The sequence below is a fragment of the Dromiciops gliroides genome, chromosome 4, assembly GCF_019393635.1.
Source record: "Dromiciops gliroides isolate mDroGli1 chromosome 4, mDroGli1.pri, whole genome shotgun sequence".
NCBI classification, from domain to species: Eukaryota; Metazoa; Chordata; class Mammalia; order Microbiotheria; family Microbiotheriidae; genus Dromiciops; species Dromiciops gliroides.
Genome location: NC_057864.1, coordinates 139,410,303 through 139,418,723, shown reverse-complemented (window position 1 = coordinate 139,418,723; position 8,421 = coordinate 139,410,303). Strand labels below are relative to the sequence as shown.

The 8,421-nt window shown below is 38.5% G+C and overlaps 1 protein-coding gene across 2 annotated transcripts in view; it reads left to right on the top strand.

The window, feature by feature from the left end:
- Positions 1 to 602: 602 nt before the first annotated feature.
- Positions 603 to 8,421, top strand: part of CHRM3 (cholinergic receptor muscarinic 3) — a 633,202-nt gene continuing 625,383 nt past the window's right edge. For both annotated transcript variants that reach the window (XM_043964242.1, XM_043964241.1), the window contains exon 1: positions 603 to 718. The gene's annotated coding sequence lies outside the window, so the exon portion shown is untranslated. The remainder of the gene's footprint in view (positions 719 to 8,421) is intronic.

Here is an 8,421-nt window from a genome sequence, read left to right as displayed (position 1 = left end):
AAGGAGGAGAAGGAGGAGAAGGAGGAGAAGGAGGAGGAGGAAAGGAGGAAAGGAGGGGGAGGAAAGGGGGGGGGAAGAACAGGAATGGGGTGGAAGCAGCACTGAGGAATACAGCCACCCCTAGGCGAAGGAAGAGTTGTTGGGGAGTGGACGGGTGGGTTGTTGAAAAGACCCTCTTCCTTCACTTCCAGTGTCTTGTGCCTTGCTTTGGGAAAAGAAGAGAAAAAAAAAATAAGGAGAGAAAGAAAAAGAAAGGGAGTGAGGGGATAAAAGACTGTGCGACAAGAAAGGGCAAGAAAACGTTGCGAGGAAGGGATCCCAGCTAGCCCGGGGGTGGCAGCGTGGAGCCGGCGCGGCTGCTTGGACAGGTGCCGCTGCCCGGGAGAAGGCATGTGACGCGGCGGCCACCGCTGCCTGCGGGCGGAGCGCTCGCTGGACCTGGAGCCCACACCCCGGCTGGGGGATAAGTTGTGCTTCTTCCCATAGTCTATCTACGCTCGCGGAGCCTACAGAGCTTCGGGTTGGGATCATGAACCGGAGTCTACAAAGCGTGAATTTGGCTTGGGCATCTTGGTCCTAGGTCATTTGCTCGCTTATCCTGCCTAGGACAGGAGGACGCGGCGGAAAGTGGGGTACGAGTCCAGGCACCTTGCTGAGGGCACCGGAAAGGTCCTAAAAAGGCGGAGATACCTGCAGCGCCTGAGGTCGCGGCCACCAGGTAAGGAAGGGGCCAAGCGCCCAGGGCTCTGGGGAAAGGGTGGTGCCTGGATCAACTGAACCTTCTTCTTGCCTTTGCGCGTTATTTGGAGGGGGAAAAAAAAGTTTTCAGCTCGGGTGGGAAAGGTCCTTTTTCACCGGAGTTGAAACAACGGAGCTGGGGAGAATGAGGGAAAAGATTGCCCTCTCTCTCGTCCTCGAGCTGCTTGCACCAGTACAGAGAATAATAGGGTTGAGATGGAAATGGGGAAAAGAGTGAGGGGACTGCCTTTGTCACAATGGGGCACCCCCCGAATGGACTGACCTAATGGCGAATTGCAGCTGGGGGGCCCCCAGGATGCCTATCGGGTCGCTTCCTTTTTTCCCCATGACAGATTTCTGACTTGAAAGGACGTGGTACTTAGGCGAAAAATAACTCATTATTTCTTGATTTTTCCCTTTTTTGAACAATTAATGGGGGGGGGGGGCTCAGAGCAAAGACAAGCTCTGTCTTCAAGTAGATCATCTTGATCCATTTGCGTTTTGGTGGGGGTGGGGGCAGGGAGGGGGAAGGAGTGAATTGAGATCTGAGACTTGAGCAACACCTAGGTGTAGGTACGCAGCTCCACGCGCGCGTCTCTACTGTTGGGGCAAGGAGTCATCCAAACTTGCGGAGCAGCTGCTGAACTACATCCCTATTTCTTAAGCAACACTGTTAGTCCCTCACTTGATTCATTTTGGGAATGTTAGTTAGCTGGACTATGGCTTTTTTCTTTCTTTTCTTTTTTTTTCTTTCTCCCTTTCATTTTAGCTACGTAGAAGTGGGGGACTTGACTTATGTAATAGAGTTTGCTTGTATATTTAGTAGGGTGTGCATGTTGGGATTGTGAACCTGTTAAAGATTGTGTGTTTGTGCCCGTGAATGTTTAACTCTTTTGCTGCTAGCAGAGTGGAAATGTGACGAGGAACTAAGGACTTGGGAAATGTATACAATAAAAAAAATTCTCAAGGATGTAATGAATCATTTGTTGGCATGTGTTATTTAAACTATTGTGGAGGGGTACAAAGCGCTATTTCTCTCCCTCTGTCTTTTTTAGTCAAGGGTACTGCTGATGCTTGCGATAGCTAGGAGAATGCTATATTTATCATGGCAGTTGGGTTGTTGCGGAAAATAAAGCTTTTTAAACGTTTGTTTTCACAGTGGTTGGCTTGTTAACTCAATTTTAGTTCAAACAGGACTTTATATCATTTTTCTTTGTAATTCTATAAATCCATCCATATTTTTGAGTGGTTAAAAATCTACGTAAGGGTCCCTTTTAAAATTGCATTTGAATAAGCAAGCTCCCAAAGATTTCAGTAAGTAGTGTTATGACAAATTAACATGGATCAACATTGCCAGTGCTTAAAACAGAGTCCAAGTATTTACTTTAGATAAAGCCTCTGATGAATAATAATATTCACTCCAGAAAGTGAATTTGAGCTCAGATTTCAAACAGAACGTGAATGTCTATTGTGGTAATATAACTAATATAAAGATTTGCAAGGGTCTTTTCCAAATATGTTGCTGTATGTACAAGGTTGGGGGGCACCCCCTTGTAATAAGAACTGGTATTGCTAGATATACATGCACACAGGAAATGCCTGTTTGCCATTGGCTCTTGTGTGTGTGTGTGTGTGTGTGTGTGTGTGTGTGTGTGTGTGTGTGTGTGTGTGTGTGTGTGTGTCTTCTAACATATCTTGTTTTGGCTGCATTATCTAATCTTTCACAGAAAATGCTGAGCCCATAGATCATTACACATGAAATAATGTGCGTTAATTTAAATTTTCATTAATATTTTTTCCATAAGGGACTGCCACAAAAGGGTCACTTTGATAGGATAGAATTTAGTTTTGATATGGCTACTCTCATTTAAAAATATATCATACAGGTTTAATAGACCGTATCTATCTTTCTGATCCAGAGACTCTATTTCTTTTGTATGAAGACTGTCAATATGTTTGCTTTCTATTAATATCTGAAAGATTCTTTAGAATGGAAGATCTGCGATGACAATTAAATTAATATAACAGAACCTATAATTGAATTGAACATTTTATTTCTTCTACTTTAAACGATGAAGAATTGAGCATGAACTTTGAAAAACTGGGTCATTTGAAAAGTTAGATGTGGAGATAAAGTTTCTTAGATGAGCACTGTATATCTGAAAAAAAGGTCTTGCTTTGCATGAGGATTAATTGCAAGAAGATTGATTGTCTTATGTAATATCTTTGCATTAACCTTTAAAGTTAATATGAGTACATAAAGTTTAGTAAAATATGCCACTATTAATCCTCTCCCCTGTCAAAATCCTACCCCACCTCCCATTCACATCTAAGATATGATCTCTTTCCAGTTCTTAAAAACCCCATTGCAACAGAGATTTGCAGATGCATATACTGAAAAATCATAGTTAATTTATTTCCATTTAGAATCCTGTTTGGTCTTTTGCTCCTGAGTTACAGAGTGTAAAGGAGGCAACCACTTTAGATAGTGTTAAGTGCGTGTGCTTGTTGCATAATACTGAGGTATTAATGCAGGCAACCTGTTGAGGATGAAATAGGGATAGGAAATGGAGCTGTGATTTCCTTCCTATGGAGAGCATCCAGGGGTGGAAAATCCTTGCCTCGATGCATATTAGCACTGTTTTTGCCATTTAAAGAGCACTATAAGCTAAATTACTAGCCCAGGATTACACAGCCAATAAGTGTCAGAGACAGAACTTAAATCCAAGTCTTTCTATCTTTGAGACTAGCCCTATAGCTGCTGTGACATGCTGTGTTTTGTTGAGAATGTGTCTAAAAAAAAATACCCTAAAATAGTAATTTATAGAATTATTTGTATCAAAAAATAATTTGAGTAGAGAGAAAATTAACAGATAATATTAAAATAAACTTACTTGTTTAGATCATTGCAATTATGAATTTATTTCAGATTTCTATTTAACATTTCTTTACTTTAAATGAAATAATTCTAACCAAAAGCATAAATTCCCTACCATCCTTCCTGTGCCCCGCCCCCTCCAATGGACATGTTGTTCTGGCCTACACTTGTCATTGGGAGAAATAGTTGCCCTCTTTTAAATGGTCTGGCTACTTCTCATGTGAGGATAAAGAAACTGGGTTGTTTTGTTTGCAATTCAGGGAAGTTTATATTCTGAACAGCTGTGGTGTAGTGCCACTTCAAAAGATGGGATGAATGAACTGTGAATCATATGAAGGAAGGGACTCAGATCTGTGTGTATGGGAGAAATGCATCAAGGCTTTACTTACATAATGGAACATAATTATCTTGCTGTAATATATTATTGCTAATAGAAATACACTCACTTCATGTCTTGGTTTTAAAGTTTCAGTTAGGAATTGGAAAGGAAGCTTTTCTCCTTGTAAAGGAAGGTGAAAAAGGTATATTTTACTCAAGAGAAAAAACAAAAACCAGGACACAACTCTACTTATAACTGAGTTAGCTTTTATATCAATCAAAATGATTACATTTACATAGTATTTAATTGGAGAAAGGAATGCAATTGCAAATAAGTAATTGTGATCTTATTCCACAGAGAGAGGTTGAGAGGAGAGTTAGCAAATAGACATTTTTTCAATTCAATTGACATTGATATTGTAGTTGTTTGAATTCTGCAGAATATCTCACCACACTTCAACCCCACCCCAACCCCACCAATCGGATAATGAATTCCACATGGTTGTACCTACAGCATAATTAAATAGAAAATCTATATTTCAAAAATGTAGAGATCATTCAGCTTACTTCATAGGAAAAAATCAGGCTCAATTAAATGTTATTTCCTTTATGCTCAAGAAACCCAATTATTTGTTGCTTGATTCAAAACAATTATTTTGCAATTCTCTTTCTTCAAGGTTCTGCTCAGGTGCCTCCCATTATAACATTCCTTGATTTACTGTCCTGAACTGATAATGATTTCTCTTTCCTGGGATTTCTTAAAACTTGTCTAAACCTTTCTCATGCCATTATTATATTTTGTAGCATACTCATGTACGTGTCCTATTTTTATATTCAATTTATCAGCCCCTCATATGCAGCGACTGATTTATTCATTTTTATCTTTTCACCATGTAGCACACACAGGACATTTTACATAGTAGTTGTTACATAAATGTTTGTTGAATTGAATTTAAGTATCAAACATATGTAAATAGTCACTTGGACTTATATCAACATTCCCAAGGTAGCCTTTAAAAGTTTCAAATATGTGGAAGAGGATACCTATTTTGCTTCCTGTGTTATACTCCATGAAGAATATGTTTTATACATAATGTATTTTAATAATTATAAATTCCCTAAAATTATCTCTTTCAGAGAGCAGATTTCTCTTCTCCTCCTCCTCCTTCTCTCTCTGCCTTCTGAAATATACATACTGTTAGCTTTCCTCTGTTGCACTAATGCAATGTTAAACCAGAATGTGTGCTGTTTATGGGGGTGGGGTGGGCTTATGGAGCAAGCTTGCATATTCTGCATTTCACCCTGAATTTTCTTTCTTTCTTTCTTTCTTTCTTTCTTTCTTTCTTTCTTTCTTTCTTTCTTTCTTTCTTTCTTTCTTTCTTTCTTTCTTTCTTTCTTTCTTTCTTTCTTTCTTCCTTCCTTCCTTCCTTCCTTCCTTCCTTCCTTCCTTCCTTCCTTCCTTCCTTCCTTCCTTCCTTCCTTCCTTCCTTCCTTCCTTCCTTCCTTCCTTCCTTCCTTCCTTCCTTTTTTTTTTTCTTTTTTTGTCAGGCAGTTGGGGTTAAGTGACTTGCCCAGGGTCACAGGACCAGTAATTGTTAAGTGTCTGAATTCAGATTTGAACTCAGGTTCTCCTGAATCCAGGGCTGGTGCCCTATCCACTGCGCCACCTAGCTGACCCTCTGAATTTTCAATATGCCTTGATGTGTTGCTATGAGGACTAATATGCAGTGTCCTTTTGTATTACTAGTTGGCTACTGAATATTCTCTTTTGGCCAATAGGCCTGGCACCATATATTTTACCCTGGCATTTGGCAGTCTCTGCTACAGAGATTGGAAACAATATGATTTATCCACCTGTTGCAACTTCCCACTTACTCCTTTCTGTATGCCAACTACTTTGCCTGTTTTAATAGTTTCCATATTCCTGTGATTGAGGTTCCAGCTGCAGCCTGACAGTTTGTCACAGAGTGAGTCCCCTGATGGCAGGAAGAATGTTCTCCACCAGAATCAGCTGCTCTTCACTATGGTGCCAGCTCATTTCAAAACCAACGCGAACTTAAACACTTAGAAAAGAAATGGTGGAAATACAATTTACTTCATAGAAATTACAGCTGGCAGGAATTTACTTGCCAAATCTTTTGCCTACCTTCACTTTACATACCATGTTGTTAAGGAATAATTCAAATAATTGAAAACAAAACCTGAATTATATATCAGTGTATTCTTGAAAACTACTAGCAAGGTTATGTTTACTAATTTTCTCTATCAGGGATCTTTAGTCTTTATTTGAGTATGTTGAGGAGCTATTCTATTCATCATTTGAAACTGCAATTTAACCCTAGTCCTTTGTTCTCTCTACCTGAATTCGGGCAGGATAATTCTAAAAGTCATACATCTGGCATTGTAAATTGGTGCTTTTCTTCTCCAGAAGCAAAAACACCTGGAGACACAGTAAGTAACTGAAAGATACAATCATGTCCCTGACTCTGGCCCACAGGCCATTTGAAATTTGCAATAACAAATGATTGGATCTTTTCCTGAACAGTTAGGGTCCTTGGCCATTTGAATACTTTCAACTGGCATTGGAAATGCCCTTGGTCTCCAGAAATTGGAGAGAGTAGCCAGTGGATGCCTCAACTTAATCACAATAATTAGAGGTACATAATGAACTGGACAGGCTGGGTACCCTTGATCTAGATCCTGATAATTTTCTCAGTATTTATTTTTCACACATTTTAGGTGGCCATAGAAAATAATCAATCAATAAACATTTGTTAAACACCCATTATGTGCTAGGTACTGTGTTCAGTGCTGGAGATACAAAAAGAGGCAAAAGACAGTCTTTGCCCTTAAGGAGGGGAAGACAATAAGGAAACAAATATACATAGCAAGCTATATAGAGTATAAATAGAAAATACTTAACAGAAGCAAGGAATTAGAATTAAGAGGAATTCGAGAAGACTCCCAATAAAAAATTGTATTTTAGTTATGACTTAAAGGAAATCAGGAAAGTCAGTAGGCAGAGCTGAGGAGGGAGAGCATTCCAGGCACGAGGGACAGTTAGGGAAAATATCTAGAGCTTAGACAAGGCGTATCATGTCCCTGAAATTGCACTGAAGAATAATAACACTTATTGTTTTTACATTCATATTACATTTATGCTTCTTTGTATTATCTCTTTGTATTTATTGGTCTCATCTTCCCAGAAAAAAAAAAATTGGCAAAACTTGTATCATTGAGTGTTTGGCGCTCTAGTAGATACCTCTACTAGTTATTCAATAAATAAGTGGTCATTGATAAAGATTATGTTGTTTTCTGATTACTTTCTGTGTTTAAACATTATCAGTTCCATTACATGGTAAAATTCTGTACAGAAGAGATATCTTCCTTTCTGGCAGTGTTTATACAATGAGAAGGGTGCCTATGGGACATAAGGATACTAAAGCATAGACAAATCCATTATTTCTTAGACTTGATCTATTAAAATGCTGTCAGCATCATAGAGGAACACAAAAATATTGATATCAGTCAGTCAACGAGCATTTATTAAGTACTTATGTGTAAGTGTCTACGTGCTGAGGATACAAGGAAATGTAAAAAGATTATCTTTCCCAAGAAGTTTGTATCCTAATGAGGGAGACTTATAAGTATCCAGATAACTCTATATAACCAGTACAACAGATACTTTTCATGACGTAGAATCAAATTATATTTTGAGGCACTTTGTTGCTTCTATTTTGTTTCCAGCAAAACCTAGGATTACATGGTTATTGGTTTTTCCAGGATACTGAGAATGTCACTTATTCCAAGGACTCAGTTTACAGTATTATCCCCCAAAAGTGGTTTTTTTTTAAATAAAGCACAGATGTTTTTTTTTTTCCTTTTTTCTTTTAATTCCAAATTATTTCCTTTTACCTACTCTCTCTCCCACCCAATGGGAAGGCAAGAAAACCAAAACTTATTACAAATATGGATTGTCATGCAAAACTAAATTTCTCATTAGTCCCCCGCCCCCCCCAAAAAAAAAAACATGTAAAAGAAATCAAAAGAGAAAATATGCTTCTATCTGCACTGAGTCCACCACTTCTCTATATGGAGGAGGATATTATGTTTCATTGAGTCTTATGGAATTCTGATGGATCTTTATGTTGATCAGTTACTCAGTCTTTCAAAGTTGATTAGCTTTATAATATTGCTTTTACTATGTAGATTACAATCTGATGGATATGAGGTGGTACCTTGCAGTTCTGTCAATTTGCATTTTATAATTGTTAGGGATTTACAGCATTTTATATGACTATTGATAGTTTTAATTTCTTCCCCTGAAAATTGCCTTATATTTTTTGAACAGCTATCAATGAGGGAAATGTCCCTTATTTGTGTAACTTTAATTTAGTTCCGTATATATTTTGGAAATGAAAACTTCATCAGAGAAACTTGCTACAAAGATCCTCCCCCCTCCCCGCCCCAGTTTCCTCCTTTTCTTC